Source organism: Rhinatrema bivittatum, chromosome 2 (assembly GCF_901001135.1).
Source record: "Rhinatrema bivittatum chromosome 2, aRhiBiv1.1, whole genome shotgun sequence".
Lineage (NCBI taxonomy): Eukaryota > Metazoa > Chordata > Amphibia > Gymnophiona > Rhinatrematidae > Rhinatrema > Rhinatrema bivittatum.
Window position 1 is genome coordinate 433,335,984 of NC_042616.1, and position 17,554 is coordinate 433,353,537.

Sequence of the window (17,554 nt, forward strand, 5' to 3'; positions counted from 1 at the left end):
GGTGCCCCCAGGCCAAGAATAACACCAAGGCTACACCTACCATGGCCACAGCACCACACACCTTAGCCATGACAATTAAAAAAAGAAGCTTCGGCCAATTCCAGGCATTGTCTGCAAGAGAGCGCTACTGCACAAACAATAGCAGATGTGGGGAAGGAATCTAGCCCTGCCATGACCACCCAGGAAACCTCAGCCCCTGGAATAGTGACAGGTGCCCAGCAGCAAAAAAGATGGAAGACCACCTCTTCCTGCGCTGCCATCACAGAGGCCGTAGTTGAAAACCCCTCCCCTCCCCCCTCATCCTTCTAACTCCTCAGCTGGAAAGCTGGGGTCTCAAAAAGAAAACCCTATGAGCCAGAATGGGAAGGCCAAAGAGCCTGAGGGGAAAAAACAAATGAGTAAACCATCCAAACCCCCTGCTAAGGGGAGTAACTCTCCCCCTGGCACAGAAACTCCCCCAACTGACAACCCTGGAGAAAAACACTCCAGTGGAGAGCTGCCCCACTGACAATGGGACACCAAGTGCTGAAGCAATGTCACCGCCCAGGGAAACCTCAGCTGTCCTGGGGATGCAGGAGGAGGAAGGGGAGGGACCAGCAGGACTTAGGAAACAGGAAGGTGGGGAATCCGTGCCAAAATAACAAAAAGACTCTGATGGCAAGGAAACCCCACAATTGAAAAACAGTCTCCCGCCCCCGATCCTTTCACCCCCTGAAAAAGCCTGCCTTTCACTTCAACACTGTAGTAAATCAGTCTTGACAGAGGATGGCTCTGACTAATAACACTTTGAACACCAACGGCTGCTGGGATAGTCTCCACAGGAGCTGGGTACTCTCCTTTCTTCGGAGGAGTAAAATTTTACGGGTTAAAAAGTGCACCTCGGACGCACGAGGATTTTTTGCATTGCGAGGTAGTAGCTAAAAGCTTTATCTACATAACATTTGCATGTGATGAATGCTACTAGCTACTTCTTTGTTTGGATGCGTGTTTTGGATGTGCTGATCACTTTATTGCATTGGGAGTTATGGATACGTGATCAAAACATGCGCCCAACCACTCATTAAGCTGTGCTCTAGGCTGGGTGCACTTTATTGCATCGGCCTGAGTGAAATTCCCCGCAGGCCTCTATTCACTTCTCTCCTCCCTAGTATGAACCCAGCACACTCTGAACCCTCTCAACTGCTTGACTTCAGCACTCACTTACCCTCTCCCCAGTGCAATACCAGCACACTCTGACCACCTTCTCTAGACCAACTCAATCACTCCTTTTTCCCTTGTCCAGCTTGACCCCAGCACCCCATTGTCTTCCCCTCCAAAACCAGTGCACCTTGACCCCTATCCTTAGCCCAACCCCATCACTATTGTCACCTTATCTGCAGTCTGACAGAGCTCTCTAGTCCCCACTCCTTAGCCTGACTCAAGCACAGTTTGATCCCAACACGCTTGGCCCCACTCCAGAGTGCAGCCAGAGCACAATCCAACCCCCTCCTCAATCCAATGCCAGCACATTCTGAACCTCTCCTATCTTCTCTGTCATAAATATTTTCCCCTTCTCAGTTCACTTCTAGCATTCTCATCCCTTCCCCCATCCCATCTGATCCTACCCAAGCACCCCTCCCATTCTCTCCCTCCTAAATGTTTCTCAGGCTCCCTCCAGCCTGGCTGCCCCTTGGTCTACTTTTCCAGGCTGCCCACCTCCTTGCCTTTTCCCAGTCTCTTAGCGCTGCAGCATCTAGCAGTCATCATTTTCCTGAGGCTTTTTTTTTGTTCCAAGCCATCTGCCTGACTCTGGGATCCATCTAGGACCTACAGCCCTTTATCCTCCTGCAGTCATCATCCTCTTGTGGCTCTGCTGCCTGTAGCCAGGCCAGTGAGCATGTCTGGAGCCCCAAGGTAGGGTTTACATGTGCACGTGAGGAGCATACCTATATGTATTCTCATGGATCAGAGAGCATGCACTTACATTTTGCAATACAAATATACAGTCCCCAAAGGCTGGTGCACTGTGCATGCATACTGGCATGCATATGTGCACCCCACTTGTCTTTGACAGAAAAATACCATCCTGCGCTTAAATTAAGGTCATATTTTCAGTACAGGGTCATATTTTCAGTACAGATTGACCCAGTCCTGTTTTTACCCTATGGCATGCTGGGACTTATTCTGATTTCCCTATTGCATTCCCTAAGAAAACCAATACTATAAGTATCTGTATGCAGGGGAGTAAAACCAGGACTGGATCAACCTGTCCTGAAAATCTGAAGCCAGTTGGCAGTCGTAACTACAATACTTTTATTTACAAAATAAAAATGGAAGCGTAACCTAGACCTTCACCTGCTTCCCCACTGATTAAAAGAATGATATGGCATACAACTGAATTCAGGAAGTAGATTGCATTGATTGCCTTCACTCCCTTGAAACAAGATGGCAGAGTATTCTGCATGAGCTTCAAAAACAAAAAGGGAGTATGGCATGCAATATCGTCTAGGGATGTGCAGCCAAAAAGTTTTCGTTGCATTCGTGATACGTATTCGTGGGGGGTCAATTCCATTTCATGCGGAAGTATGGAGAATTCCATAAGTTGTCGATCTGTCAATACGTTACTACGGCGAGTTAAATTCCTGTCCCAGCTAAAATTAAAATTAACTACAACCCCCCACCCTCCTGACCCTCCCAAGACTTACCAAAACTCCCTGGTGGTCCAGCGGCGAGTCCAGAAGCCATCCCTGCATTCTCAAACCCACGTTTGCCGGTTTCATCATGACGCCTATAGCCTGTGTCACAGGGGCTATCGGTGCCATTGGTCAGTCCCGGTCACATGGTCACCGGCGCCATCTTGTGCTCCTACCATGTGACAGGGGCTGACCAATGGCACCAGTAGCCCCTGTGACATAGTATGGGCAAAGGCTATCGGCGCCATTTTGAGTCCTGGCATCGGACGGCAGGTCACTCCGGGACCCCCATTGGACCCACAGGGACTTTTGGCCAGCTTTGGGGGGGCCTCCTGACCCCCACAAGACTTACCAAAAGTCCAGCGGGGGTCCGGGAGCGACCTCGTGCACGCCGTCCGTCCGATGCCAATACTCAGGAGGTCAGGAGGCCCCCCCAAGCTGGCCAAAAGTTCCGGTTGGGTCCAACGGGGGTCCCGGAGCGGACGCGCGGTGAATCACGTGACGCCGACATCACGTGCTCCTCGCAAAGGAATACAGGAATGGCTTCCTGACTCCCCGCTGGACCACCAGGGAGTTTTGGTAAGTCTTGGGGGGGGATTAAGGAGGGTGAGGGGTTTAAATTTTTATTTAGGGAACCGGTGCACGTATGGACATAGCCTCAACTTATGGAATTCTACATATGTCCATATTGACCGAAATTGACCCTCACCTTCGACTTATGGACTTATGAACATAAACTTTTTGTCTGCACCTTAGGGTCTATTTTTATTTTCAGACTTCATGTTTCATAAGACACTTCCATTACTCTCATATAATACTCTTTTTACCTGCTTGTAAATAACACATAGGAAGTGTGACATTTTAGATAGCCTTGGTTCAAGCCCCCCAACTGCAATCCTAATAAATAATGCCAACTGTGCTCCATACCTGTGCCCTCCTCAACTGTAAATTTTCATTCCATGAACTAAACTTCCCCCTGTCTTCTATCAGATATTACGTTTCAGCCCAATGGTTGGTCTTTTCTTTTATCCATTCCCTTATTATATCCTATTCAGCAGGGTGCCTAAATGTTTCCTGACTATATTTAAATAAGGCATTTTTGTAACTGATTTATGGAAAATCATTTTTGGTTCCTGCCTTAGCCTGAGCTGACATCATTCAGAGTATGCACTTGTGTTTCCTTCATCCAATCTCTGATGCTGATGACATCCATGGCCTATCATGGAAGGGGCAAGGTGGCTCATGCGTACTGTAAGCAAGACTTAGACTAAGGGCTGGTCTAAAAACCTACATAAACAAGATTAATATGACTTTTCACTTTAAAAAAAAAAAAGGGGGGTTTTGGTTTTGTTTTTTTTTGCCATAACTGGCCTTTAAGATTCTGTCAACTTTTTTCCAGTCCTCCAAATTTGGTTACATTTAAAGTGGACTTGGTGCTCTGCATGTGCATTGATCACAATTAAGTCAGGGTTGTGACAGTCTGCAAACATTTTATTTGTAGCATATTATAATCTCAGTAGAGGTAAAAAAAAAAAAAAAGAAAGAAAGAAAAATAAAAGATCAAAATAGTCCCTTCTCTCATTCTGTTGTATTAAACAGAAGACAATCTATTGTTGGCCCATGAAAGCATATATAGTGAGAGCTATTTACAACTATTGACAATCCAAGTCATGACACAGGTTTCCAGCAAGGCAACCCATGATCAATTCAGCTGAACTATATAAATGTGCTATGTAGTTCTGTAGGAAGTAGGAATCCAGGTCACATCCATGGAATGACTAGAAATTGCTAGCTGTTTCAGGCTGCCAATACTTGAGGAGAGTCAGTAGGCAGAAAGAAAATGTGCCCAGAGTGCAGCTAGGTATGCATTTCAAACCAATCAATTTATATTAATGAGTTAGCTTAAATCACCATACCGACTCCCAAATAATTCTATTGAAAAAAAATATTATCACATTAAAAGCAATTATTTTTTACTTGGGAGGAAGATGCTTGGGGGAGGGTTTCTCATGGAAATGCATTCTAAAAATCCTCTATATGTTTAGAAAATGACATTATAAAATTACTCTAACACAAACACCTATATCTAATATCACCTTAAAGAAATCTATCTTGATTTGATATATTGATTTATTCATTTAAAAACTGCCTTTCCAGAAAAATACTGCTCAAAGAGGAAAGCAACAAATATAAATCTCACAGTTAAAAAAAAAAAGAAAAGAAAAAACTCACAATAAAAAAAAAAGAATAATCACAGTGATCAAAAACAAGAGGAAAGTATCAGACAAAGAAGGGGGGAGCCAAGAAGGTGGCATGGCTGACTACATGAGTTGTACCCGTTTTGTGCTGGATTCAGATTAATTTCCTTTTGAAAGTTTACCTTTGATTCCTGGAGCTATGTCAGTCAAAAGGAAGGATAGGGTGTGAGGCTATCCCTCGGAGCCCTCACTGCTCTTGATGACACAGTAGAAGCTAGTTGCCGGGTCCGTGGAGTGTAACAGCCCTGCTTCTGAAGGGTGCAGAGGAGTGCCGAATCGATTCAGCTGGGGGAGGATACTTCATCTCTAACCCCTTTGGCTCAATTACCATCACTCCAGAAAGAACTTGAGAAAGCCTCAGTGGAGTCACATGTTTGCCACCAGATGACGGCACTGACGCAGGAGGCTCCCCTGAGGGATTCCAAACTTTGCCAGTATCTCTTCAAACAGAGACATTGCTAACAGGGGGAAAGACGTTTGCTGACCGAAACTGCAAGGACCTTAGACTGATGATTTGGTTGAAAAAGGAATGGGATTTCTCTTCTGAGAGCAAGCTTGCACAAGCTGCCAGTAAGGTACATTTCCTTTGCTGTTTAGTGCAACCCTCTCTCCTCTCCCACCTCCCCCTGCCTTATTTAAACCTGTAGTGGTAACTCTGAATGCTATATGGGCTTTTTTATTGTTAGGCTTGATTCCTCTCTGTCCATTTTTCCTGAGACTTTAATTCTAATGTGAAAGCACTGGCTCATAACCAAGATTCCTTTGTCAAGGTGTATGATGGAAGAATAAAAATGATGAGAAGTGATGTTAAAGAATTGAAATCTGTGAATTCAGCTGTGATACAAGGTAAGGTGTTATTGCATCGGGGGATTGAACAGATGGAAAATTATGCAAGGCATTTGAATCTTTGCCTTCTGAACTTCCCTCTGATCTCAGGTATGCCACCGCAGGATTTATTTAAGAGATATCTGGGGGAAGTGACACATATTTGACCGAGAACTCACTGCCAGCGATAATTTTTTTTTTTACCCAGAGGGAGATGAGTTAATCAGGCTTTAGAGTAGGAGTTGTTCCAAATAACTTTGGCTAGCTTAGATTTAACTTGTTAGATCAATGCAAAGATGACAACATAGGGTGACATTTTTCATCTTATTAGTTTTAGAAAAGGTCTTAAATACGATGTGACCTAGCTTTGCATGTCACTAAGTTTTGCTCTACTTTTCTAGTATAGTAAAGGGTGGGCATTTTTGGGATCCTCCCTTTGTCTTATCCCCCCTTTTTATGGGAGGCTTTAGGGGACTATAAAAATATCCTGGAACATGTGATTTGGTTCATTTCCCTCTCCCCAAGCAGAGTGATCAGTAGATGGTCTTTGCCATACCCCAGATGAACTGGCCAGGAGAAGAACTGTTTTCTTTACTTTATGGTGGAGGTGCCCTAAGATGTAGATTTTGGAGATTTCAAGAATTTTTGCTACTTTGGGATTTTGAGTGGAACCAGTCCCTGACAGAAGGGATTCCCCTTGGCATCTGGTAGGCTTTGATTCTTTTTACCAAGAGACATGGTTAGGAGAATTACAGAGGCTGGAAGGCTTTGATTCTTTTTACCAAGAGACATGGTTAGGAGAATTACAGAGGCTGGAAGGCTTTGATTCTTTTTGCCAAGAGACTAAAGCAAGGGAAGACGAGAGTGTTGAGATTATTGGACATTCCAGTTAGAGCTTTTTTTGGATGTTGAAGGCTAAGAGATTTTAAAAGCCTTGCGTGTAAAAAACAGCCACATATGCACTGCATAGGAACTACGAGAATTTTAAATAGCCAGGAAGGGTATACTTACATGACATACAGGGGTATATTTTAAAAGATGTGCGTGGTTCCTGGCACACGCACATGGCTGCGCCAATTTTATAACATGTGCACGCATGTTATAAAATTGGGTGGACACGTGTACATATGCACCAGATTTTTCAATCCGCGCACACAAAGGGGGTGAACTTTTGCAAATTAAAGTGCAGAGATGAAATTGGGCCTTTCTCCATTCCCTCTCAGTCCGCTCCAATTAATGAGTAGACTGGGAGGGAGCTTCCCTACCCCGCTACCTAAACTCCCTCCCTTTTCCCCTCCCTAACTATCCGATTTTTATTTTTTGTTTTGCAACTTACTTCATTACTGGAGCTGAAGTAAGTTACGTGCACCAGCCGGCGAGTCATCAGGACAGCGTGCAATGGCACTGTCCCGGCCCGCCCCTTGTGTGCGTACCAGGGTTTACGCGTGTGGCCAGGCCATTTAAAATGCATGCAAGTAAACCCCTGGTTTTAGGAATGCAGGCTTTTAAAATCCAGCTGAAAGCCTCTCATTTTCCTCAGCTGGCATGCATAACATATGCCACTTTACCTCAGCTCCTCCTTAGGCACAAGAGGAGAGAGAAAGAGAGAGAGAGAGACTTTTTATAAGGCCCTGTCTGATACTCTATATATGGACAATTGTAAGGGTTCACTTTGAATTAGGGTGAGTTTTTTGGGAGCTGGGTTGGAGTTAGAGGGTGGTTTTACAGACACATGCAGAGGTATCCATTGTAAAATTGATATTATTAAAGAATTTTTTACCTTATAAGTGATGAAAAGGAGTCGATTTGTACAATTATCTAGCAGACACTGCAATGTACAAATCGACTCCTCTTGTTAGAATTGTCATCACTTATAAGGTCTAAAATTCTTTAATTATGTTACATAGACGGCCTCAAAATGCCTTGCATTCTGTTGTGTGACTAGTGTTTTAGTGTGCATTTGGGCCTCAGCCCGACTCCAGATGGATCCAGGACCGAACCGAGGGTTGACGATGTGTCCCAGCATGGCAGAACACGGTCTTACCCTCTGCCAGGCCTGCAAGCTCCCAGCACCAACAACATGATGATGTTGGTAGGAGAACGGTCCTCCGACAGTTCCAAGCCCTTTCGGACCTGCCGCTTGGATCGGCATGGAGCAGCAGGCCGGCCTGAGGATGAGGGCAGATGGAGGCCTTGACACGAAGACATGTCACAAGGTTGAGGCAGCGGCATCACAGACGAGGGTTGAAGCAAAGACATGACACCAGGGCTGTTGAAGACATGACATCAAGGCTGATGCAACGGCATCAGAGACGAGATGAGGAACTTGACGAAGTCCAGACGAGACGAGAAGCTGGGCAGGTAGACATTGGCACTGTCTCTCAGGGCGCCCTACTCAGCCCACCTTCATGGGCGGACCCAATGGGCTGGTCGCGGACCACCCTGTCCCACTGCGCGCCCTACACAGCCCGAGGAGGCTGGTCACTGACCACACGGAGAGTGGGACAAGCGTAGGAGAGGATCCAGTTGAGGTGGGACTCTGACAATGAAGCCGATGTCATCCGAAGCACCACAAAGGCTGGCAGGACAAGACTGACAACAGCCCACTGCCGGCATCTCCCATGACGGCGACCCATCACCCAGAGATCCACGGCTGGCAGAACAGAAGGCTCCGGAGCAAGAACGAACACCAAGGAGGGCTAGAACACCAGGAAGCGAGACATCAGGAGATGAGACACCAGGACACCTGGACGGGGTCATCAGGCAATGAAGACATAGCATGATGAGACGACAAGACGAGGAGCTCCACGAAGAACACAAGGACCTGTCGGAGTGCTGGAAGGCAGAAGCCTTCAGGAGCGAAGTAACTCCGATGCAAGGCAACAAGGGAATGCAGCAACAGCCCTTTTATAGGGCTAGCACAGGAAACAGTCACAAAGGTGGGGCCCAGGGCATATACGGCCATGGGCCCTTTAAATGCAGAAGAGAGGCACGGCTGCGCGGCTAGAGGAAGCAGCAGGACTGTGCAGGACCGTGGACAGCGGTCCTGCACCGACATCGATGATGCAGGGCTGGGCCTGGAGGCAGGCCCTGAAGACGGCAGCGGCTCCAGCCGCTGCAGGAAGCCCTGAGGGCGGCTCCAGCCAACAATCCAGGCCGGGGCTTGCAGCCTCCGGCTGCGAAGAAGAAGAGGACATCGGCGGTGTTTCCGTGCTGCATGATGGGAAGCAGAAGTCCGCGGCTCTGGCCGCAGTGAAGAGCAGGGCTGGATGGGCGGCCTCTGGGCCGAGAAGATAACTAAGTCCGCGGCTCCAGCCGCATGGGAAGGCCTGACTTTGGCGGCGTCCAGCCGCGTCGGGAGCAGCATGGGGGGAAGGTGAGTGCCTGCTAGCGGGGATTAGCTCCGCAGGCAGTGTTCATAACAAATTATGTCAGTTTTACAATGGATACCTCAGATGTTATGAGTGTAAAACTCATGTGTTATGAGTTTTACACTCATAACATATGAGTGTAAAACTACAGATGTGTGTATGAACAGAACACTATTTTCTAACCTACATGCGTAGGTTATAAAATAACACACATTTTTACGCGCATCTATGGGCACACACGCACAGCCCTTTTAAAATCTACCTGTAAGTGTTCCGTTAAGGGGACTCCACCTTTCCCCAATAGTTTGTATTCTGAAATTGCAAGAGGGATATCATCCTACCCTTCAAGGGGAAGTCTTTTTGGATATGGATGCCGGTGCAGGGAAGAGAAGAATTTTGAAGAGGAGGCATGGATAAGGAGACCATGGCTTTTCTTACACTGGTTTTCCTCATGTTTTTGATCTTCTCAATTCTTGCCTGGATTTTGATTTTTAAACTAAACTAAACTTTTGTTCAATACCAATTTGGACTCAGAGACTTTCTTGCATTGGGATCATAATACAATAAATGGAGAGTGTGCTGGGTTTTTTCTTTAATTTTTCCCTTGAGTCACTTTTGGCTCCTCCTGAAGAACCCTTTGCCCAGCAATGAAGAGCAGTGGTTGGTTACTGGATTGAAGCATCTAAAGACATGTTCTCCCCCCACTGGCTGACTCCTGGCTTTGTAGCTCCCCAAGTACAGCCTGCTAGCCAACCAGGGGTCCTGCTACAATGGTTATGAGTTGCTCCTTTCTCAATTCACAATCTTTGTTTTGGGGACAAAAAATCTGGATTTTTCCAGACTTGACTAGAGCAATACAAGAATGAAGAAACCAATTTTCTTGCTATATATCAGGAGATATGGGCTTTTGGGGCGTCTTGTTTCCTTAGATGACCTTGCAAATGTATAATAAAACATGATGCAAATTGTTTTCTTTGTTCCTGACCATCTTAGACTTATTCTTGATGCAAAAAAGAGCATTAGTTCTAGCCCCAAATTAATTCCAGGACTATTGTTTGTAAGAATACTAGCTCCTAGGCTGCGCCTCTGTCAATAGGAACCCTCAGTGGGCTGCACTCAATCCTCCTCTAGCCTCCGCCTTGAAGTCTGCATGACTTAGCTAGACCAGCCCTATAAAATTCTCCCTCACTCCTAGCTCCAGTCCTCATCATCAAGTCACCCTGGCTGTTTGCCGCGAGCGGGATAGGCCCTGCTTGCGGCACCACGTGGCTGCACTTTGGCGCCCTCTACTAGGGGTGTGCATTCATTTTGAACTTAAATGGAAAACGCAACTTATTTATTTTTTATAACTTAAAAAAATGATGAGGCGTAAACTATCGGATTTCCAACATATTCAACATAGCTGTGTTGAATACGTTGGAAATCGCGATTGTTGATCTAAATAAAAATTTAAACCCCTCACCCTCCTTAATCCCCCCCCCCAAGACTTACCAAAACTCCCCAAGCTGGCCAAAAGTTCCGTGAGGGTCCGGGAGCGGACGCGTGGGGAATCACGTGACGTCGGCGTCACTCCGACGTGACGCCGACGTCACGTGGTCCATCGCGGTTCTGCTCCCGGACCCCACGTTGGACCCAAACGGCACTTTTGGCCAGCTTGGAGGGGCCTCCTGACCCCCCCCAAGCTGGCCAAAAGTTCCTTTTGGGCCCAACGAGGGGTCCCGGAGCGAACCCGAGGGGAATCACGTGACGCCGCGTCACGCCGACGTCACGTGATTCCCCTCGGGTTCGCTCCGGGACCCCTCGTTGGGCCCAAAAGGCACTTTTGGCCAGCTTGGGGGAGCGGCCGCGTGGGGAATCACGTGACGTCCGCGTCACTCCGATGTGACGCCGACGTCACGTGGTCCATCGCGGTTCCGCTCCCGGACCCCTCGTTGGGCCCAAAAGGAACTTTTGGCCAGCTTGGGGGGCCTCCTGACCCAAAAGGCCTCCTGGCCCAAAAGGCCTCCTGACCCAAAAGGCACTTTTGGCCAGCTTGGGGGGGTCAGGAGGCCCCCCCAAGCTGGCCAAAAGTGCCTTTTGAGCCCAACGAGGGGTCCGGGAGCGAACCCGAGGGGAATCACGTGACGTCGGCATGACGCGGCGTCACGTGACCCCCCCACGTGACCTCCTGACCCCCCCAAGCTGTCCAAAAGTGCCTTTTGGGCCCAACGAGGGGTCCCGGAGCGAACCCGAGGGGAATCACGTGACGCCGCATCACTCCGACGTGACGCCGACGTCACGTGCTCCTTGCAAAGGAGTTCAGGAATGGCGTCCTGACCCCGCTGGACCACCAGGGAGTTTTGGTAAGTCTTGGGGGGGGCGGGATTAAGGCGGGTGAGGGGTTTAAATTTTTATTTGCACATATGGACATAGACTCAACTTATGGAATTCGCCATATGTCCATATTGACCGCAAATGGGACCCCCTTTCGACTTATGGACTTATGAACTTAAACTTTTGGTCTGCACATCCCTACCCTCTACGGCTCGTCACCCTAGGCAACCGCGGAAGATTGCCTAATAGACGCACTGGCTCTGGATACAGCTGAAATATCTCTTCTGTTAATTATTTCCAATTATCAGCAACCTTTATAAAATAGGAAGGAATGGATTGTGCTTTCCTTTCTAAGTCACCTAACTAGAATGAAAATTCACTTGAACTAAACTTCAGTGGATCTGAGAGTTCATTTTATCTTAAACCTCTTAACATTTTCTGGTCATAGGTCATATTATATATTATTTTAACAATGTTTGGCACTTTGGCTGTAGAAATTATTACATGTCAAGTGTATATATAAATGTATCCTGTACATAAAATCTATCATGGAAATAGTTATCAGTGGTTAAAACATTAAGTTTGAAGTATAGTATCATGTGTACTAATGTAAGGGGTGTATATGTATAAAATATGCAGTTTGTATGTAACGGTTTACAGCGATATGTAGTAGGATCAAGTGTGCAAGTATCTGAGTTGCAGTGGTTTTATGTGGTATGAGTGATTTGAATGGAGGCTAAGGCATGGATCTGATTGCTTTTATGGTAGTAAAGGTTATTTAGTCACATAGCAGGACTCGTATAAAAAGTGTCTATAAACGTGTGAGAGAGAAATTGTTTGGACAATAAAACATTGGGCATTATATGTTGGCAAGTTCCTCTGGTGTGATTATAGAGTCTGTCCTAAAGTTAGCCAGATAAACGTATCCACCTAGTTTAAAGACAGCTGGTTATATTCAGTGATGCGTCTGTGAATAAATAAATCCGGCTAACTAGACGAGCTGCTCAAAGGCTGACTTTTGCCACCTCAGTTATCTGAGATATTCTGTTGGATAAATGTCCCATTGAATAATATACCCTATTAAAGTTATCAGGTTAACTGTAGCCTGCTTACTTTACTTTAAACTTAACCATATATCCTTTGAATATCATCAGTTAGGTTTAATGTTATCCATTCCTGTGTGGCTAGATAACATTATCCTTTACTAGTTACATTCAAAAGAATGTAGCCAGTTAAGTGCTGAGCTGCAAGTAAAAAAGAAAAAGTGGCGGTTCCAGTTGCCATTTACAGCCCTCGTCTACCCAAGCTAGAAATCTAGGGCCTTTCCAGGTCGTGCCTGCAGCACCCACCCACACACCTCTAAGTTATCTTAATAAAACATTTAAAGGGCCTAGTGTTGACTTCCCACTCCCTGGTCCGGCAACAAGTGTCCTTCCTGGAGGTCACTTATGGTTCAGCCTGGATCGTGGTAGCAGCCTACAGTGTCCTAGGCCTGGCACTTCAATGGTTGCTAGGGAGCTATACTTCAAATGCCAAAATTCTTCTCTTCCTTTTTTTTTTTTTTAATCTTTTCTTTCACGCTGAGAGTTTCTGAAAAGACACCCTTTCCCTGCGAAATCCAACAGTAAAAATGGAGTTTTTTTGCACATGTTCAGACTTTCAAAGGAGAGGATATCAGCATCACATGATCCATTTGCCTGCAATAGTTCAGTTTAAAAATTGTTTCCTCTTGATGCTCTGTCCTGTCTTCCTGCCATCTTCTCCTGCCTCAGCTCTATTGAGTCTGCTACCTCACAGAACCTGCTTGTTTCCTTGTCTCACAGCAGCACTTTTCCATGGGTCATAGATTTCAATAGGAACAAATGAATGAAACAAATTTCTGTTTATATTCATGGGTATCCTCCTTTCATTTTAGAGGGGGCCACAAATGAAACCAAAATAGGCTCATTTATTCCATATTATCCATTCATTTCAAACAAATGGATATCCCTACCAAAAAAAGCTATTGCTATACTCTGAAATGATTAAGGGGCAGATTTTCAAAGGCCTATGCGCGTGGGGGGGGGGGGGATTACGCGCACCGGGCCTATTTTAAAAAGGCCCGGCGACACGCGTAAAGCCCCGGGGCTTGCAAAAAAGGGAGGGGGCAGGGGTGTGGGTGGGGTGGAGCAGTGTGGGGGCGGGGCGGGGGAAGGGTCAGGCTCCCGGCAGAGCCGGCCATATTTGCCGCTGTGCTGGGGATCACATGCCGGCAGTCGGCTGGTGCGCACAACTTGTGCCTGCCCGGAGGCAGGCGCAAAAGGTAAGACGTAGGGCTGGGGGGAGGAAAGGTTAGGGGAAGGGGTGGGGTGGGAAGGTTAGGTTAGGGGGAAGGAAAGTTCCCTTCCAGGTCACTCCAATTTCTTTGTCGCCTGGGAAGAAACGGGGGAAGGCAGGGCGGCTCGGTGCACACAAGGTGAACAATTTTACACTCCCTTGCGTGCACTGATCCCTGATTTTATAACTTGCGCTCACAAGTTATAAAATCGGGTGTACATGTACGCCCAAGCGCATGTTATAAAATCTACCCCTAACAGCGAAAAAGATCTACTTTTTGAGATTGCCACCTTCTTAAATAGCATAAATAATTATAAACATAACAGAAATATTACAAACTACAACATATACCCTAAGAACAGTAAAACAACTAAAAACCTCTAGAAAAGTTATTACCAAGTCTTCAACTGCCAAAGGGCAAAGCCAGAACTGATTCAGTCTGTCAGAGCTGATATGGATCAGGTAGCAACCTGGTTCCTAAGTTCATACGTTTTTGAGATGTATTATCTTTCCTATAATTGAATGTGTAATATTAATATGAAAATTCAAGGATGTGCAAAAAATTGTGTAAAGGAATTAATCTCTAAGGGCAGAATCAAATATCCCCGATGAACTGGCCTGAGCATCATCAGCAGCAGCAACAAAAAAAAAAAGTGAATCTCTTCCTACATTTTGACATTTATGTTGCTCAGGAATTATGCAGAACAAATGCCAAAGTGCTGTAAAAAATCATGTTTCATGTCACATAAGTCTGTGTTAACCAGGATTACAGTAAAATTTCAGATAAAAAAAATCTGTGAGATTCTGCTGTGCCATATTACTTCTATTATAAATGTTTTAATATTGTTAGTACTATGGGTTGCTCCCAACTTGCAAGATTGGCAAGTGATTGCTGGAATAGGCATGGGGACATTTGTACATGGAGCTTTCATAAGAACATGCCATACTGGGTCAGACCAAGGGTCCATCAAGCCCAGCATCCTGTTTCCAACAGTGGCCAATCCAGGCCATAAGAACCTGGCAAGTACCCAAACATTAAATAAATCACAAGCTACTATTGCTTATTGATTACTGTCATAACAGTTTATGGATTTATCCTCTAGGAACTTACCCAAACCTTTCCTAAACACAGCTACACTAACTGCCATAATTACATCCTCTGGCAATCAATTCCAGAGCTTAACTGTGTGCTGAGTAAAAAAAGAATTTTCTTCAATTTGTTTTAAATGAGCTACTTGATAACTTCATGGAGAGTCCCCTGGTCTTTCTATTATCTGAGAGAGTAAATAACCAATTTACATTAACTTTTTCAAGTCTTTTCATGATATTGTAGACTTCTATCATATCCCCCTTCAGTAGTCTCTTCTTCAAACTGAACAACCCTAACTTCTTTAGCCTTTCCTCATAGGGCAGCCATTCCATGCCCCTTAACATTTTGGTTGCCCTTCTCTGTACTTTCTCCAGTGCAGCTATATCATTTTTGAGATGCAGTGACCAGAATTGCACACAGTATTCAAGGTGTAGTTTCACCATGGAGCGATACAAAGGCATTATGAAATCCTTCATTTTATTTTCCATTCCCATCTTAATAATTCCTAACATTCTGTTTGCTTTTTTGATTGCCACAGCACACTGAGCCAACAATTTCCGTGTATTTTCCACTTTGATGCCTAGATCTCTTTGCTGGGTGGTAATGCCTAAGACAGAACCTAACATTGTGTAACTACAGCAAGGGTTATTTTTCTCTATATGCATCACTTTGCACTTGTCAATCTTAAAGTTCATCTGACATTTGGATGCCCAATCTTCCAGTCTCGCAAAGTCCTCATGCAATTAATCAGAATCCATTTGAGATTTAACTACTCTGCATAATTTTGTGTCATCCATAAATTTGATCACCTAACTCATTGTACCCCTGTCCAGATCATTTATAAATATATTAAAAAACACTGGTCCAAGTACAGATCCCTGAGGCACTGCACTGTTAAGCTTTTTCCACTATGAAAACTGACCATTTGTAAATATTCTAGAATTTATTGTATAGATCATTGCGAAAAGGCAGAGCGATGATTTACAAGATAGCCGGAAGTACAGAAGGTTATCCAGCAATGCTCCAATCAGAGATACAAGCTAGAAAAAAAAAAAAGGTAGCTTCAGGGAAAATTGCTAGGGGGACTGGAAGCACGTATGTACTGTTGCCGAGAAAGACAAGTCTAATATGCCAATAGGTTCCTGGAGTGGAGTAATGGAGATAATCCTGAACCCTACCTCTCTCCAACACATATCAGATGGTGCAGTGAAGTCTTTAAAAGGAGATCGTGAGGGAAGAGTTTGTATTTATTGCCGGTGCTGAGAAGATGCTATGCTATAGATAGCCTGAGGGGTAGATTTTAAAACCCCTGCACGCGTAAATCATCCCGAATTTACGCGCGCAGGGCACTTGTGCGCCGGCGCGCCTATTTTGCATAGGGGGCCAGCGCACGTAAGTCCTGGGCTTCGTAAAAGGGGCAGAAGGGGGCGTGTCTGGGGGCGTGTCCGGAGCAGGGTGCGGTCCAGGGTGGGTCCGGGGACATGGCGATGGTTCGGGGGCGGGCCGATTTTGCGCAGCCTTGCGCGCGCCGACCCCAGATTTTATAAGATATACGTGGCTATGCGCGTATCTTATAAAATCTGGTGTACTTTTGTTCCCGCCGGTGGTTCGAACAAAAGTACGCGCACGCGTATGTTTTTAAAATCTACCTCTGAGAGTTTTTATCACCATGTAAGGAGAATTATATTTCTGAGCTTCCCAAATCTGTCCTGGGGACCTCAGGATGTATGTAATACATGCTAATGTTGCTGCTACGTAATGGCAGGAAGATAAAATTGCTCCTTTAGAGAAGCTGTATTTTTCTTTGCAAATTTTTTTTTTATATAGCCAAGTATCCTCAAATATTCAGTCTTAGCCCAACACAGACAAGTTTCACAGTGAGCTTCTTCAGGGGCTAATTTAGGCAATAAGAACAATAATGTGAACTTTGCCAGCCTTTAAAGGGACCAATTCATCTCAAACGCGCCAGGATTTTTGCCTTTGAATTTGAATGACTGAGCAGTCGGGGTGGCCCATTCTCTATAGGGCACACCATCTAGCTTGCTGACACCTTCTTTACAGTTGTACATGGGTGAATAAGCTTGGTTTGCTTGTAAATTGTGATTGTTGTTCCTTTTTTATTTCTTTGGCATACTTTTGTGGGATACAACATCTCTTTTGGTTTATTGATTTTTGAAATTCCCTAGCTATCTCTTGTTCACATTTTCTTTGTGCTTTGAGGCAGTATTAACCCTGGAACTCCCTCTAGATTTCCCTCCATTTTTTGGACAATATAACTGTCCAGTCTGTTCAGGCTGCTTTTGCCTGGTGTGAAACCTCTGTTTCATCAAAAGAATATGTGATTGTCCTAAAGCCTCAGTTACTCTCATCCTAACATTATGGGGTTAATTTTCAAAGAGTTAAGAACCTAAAAATTAGTATATATGCACATAAGTAGCATCTACTCATTACATGCTATTTTATAAATCTCAAACATAAATGCAAATTTTTTATTTCACATGCACTTATATGTTACGCATGCACTTATATGTTACATTGTGAACCGAGGTGATGTTTTGCAAACGTGCCTCGGTATATAAAAAATCCTTAAATAAATAAATAAATAAATAAATGTGCATAAAAAGGGGGCATTCAAGGCCCTTTCTAAACAGGACCAACATTTACATTAAGTTGCTATTTTAAAAGACATGTGAGTGTGCAGATTTGACA

The 17,554-nt window shown here is 45.2% G+C and overlaps 1 protein-coding gene across 3 annotated transcripts in view; it reads left to right on the forward strand.

Annotated features, from left to right (window-relative positions):
* Positions 1-17,554, forward strand: part of CDH12 (cadherin 12) — a 2,479,035-nt gene that overhangs the window by 554,621 nt on the left and 1,906,860 nt on the right. Inside the window, exon 1 of one of the 3 annotated variants that reach the window (XM_029590317.1) lies at positions 5,107-5,505. The exons of the other annotated variants lie outside the window; for them this stretch is intronic. The gene's annotated coding sequence lies outside the window, so the exon portion shown is untranslated. Of the gene's footprint in view, positions 1-5,106; positions 5,506-17,554 lie in introns of those variants that run through there. 3 annotated transcript variants of the gene reach the window in all.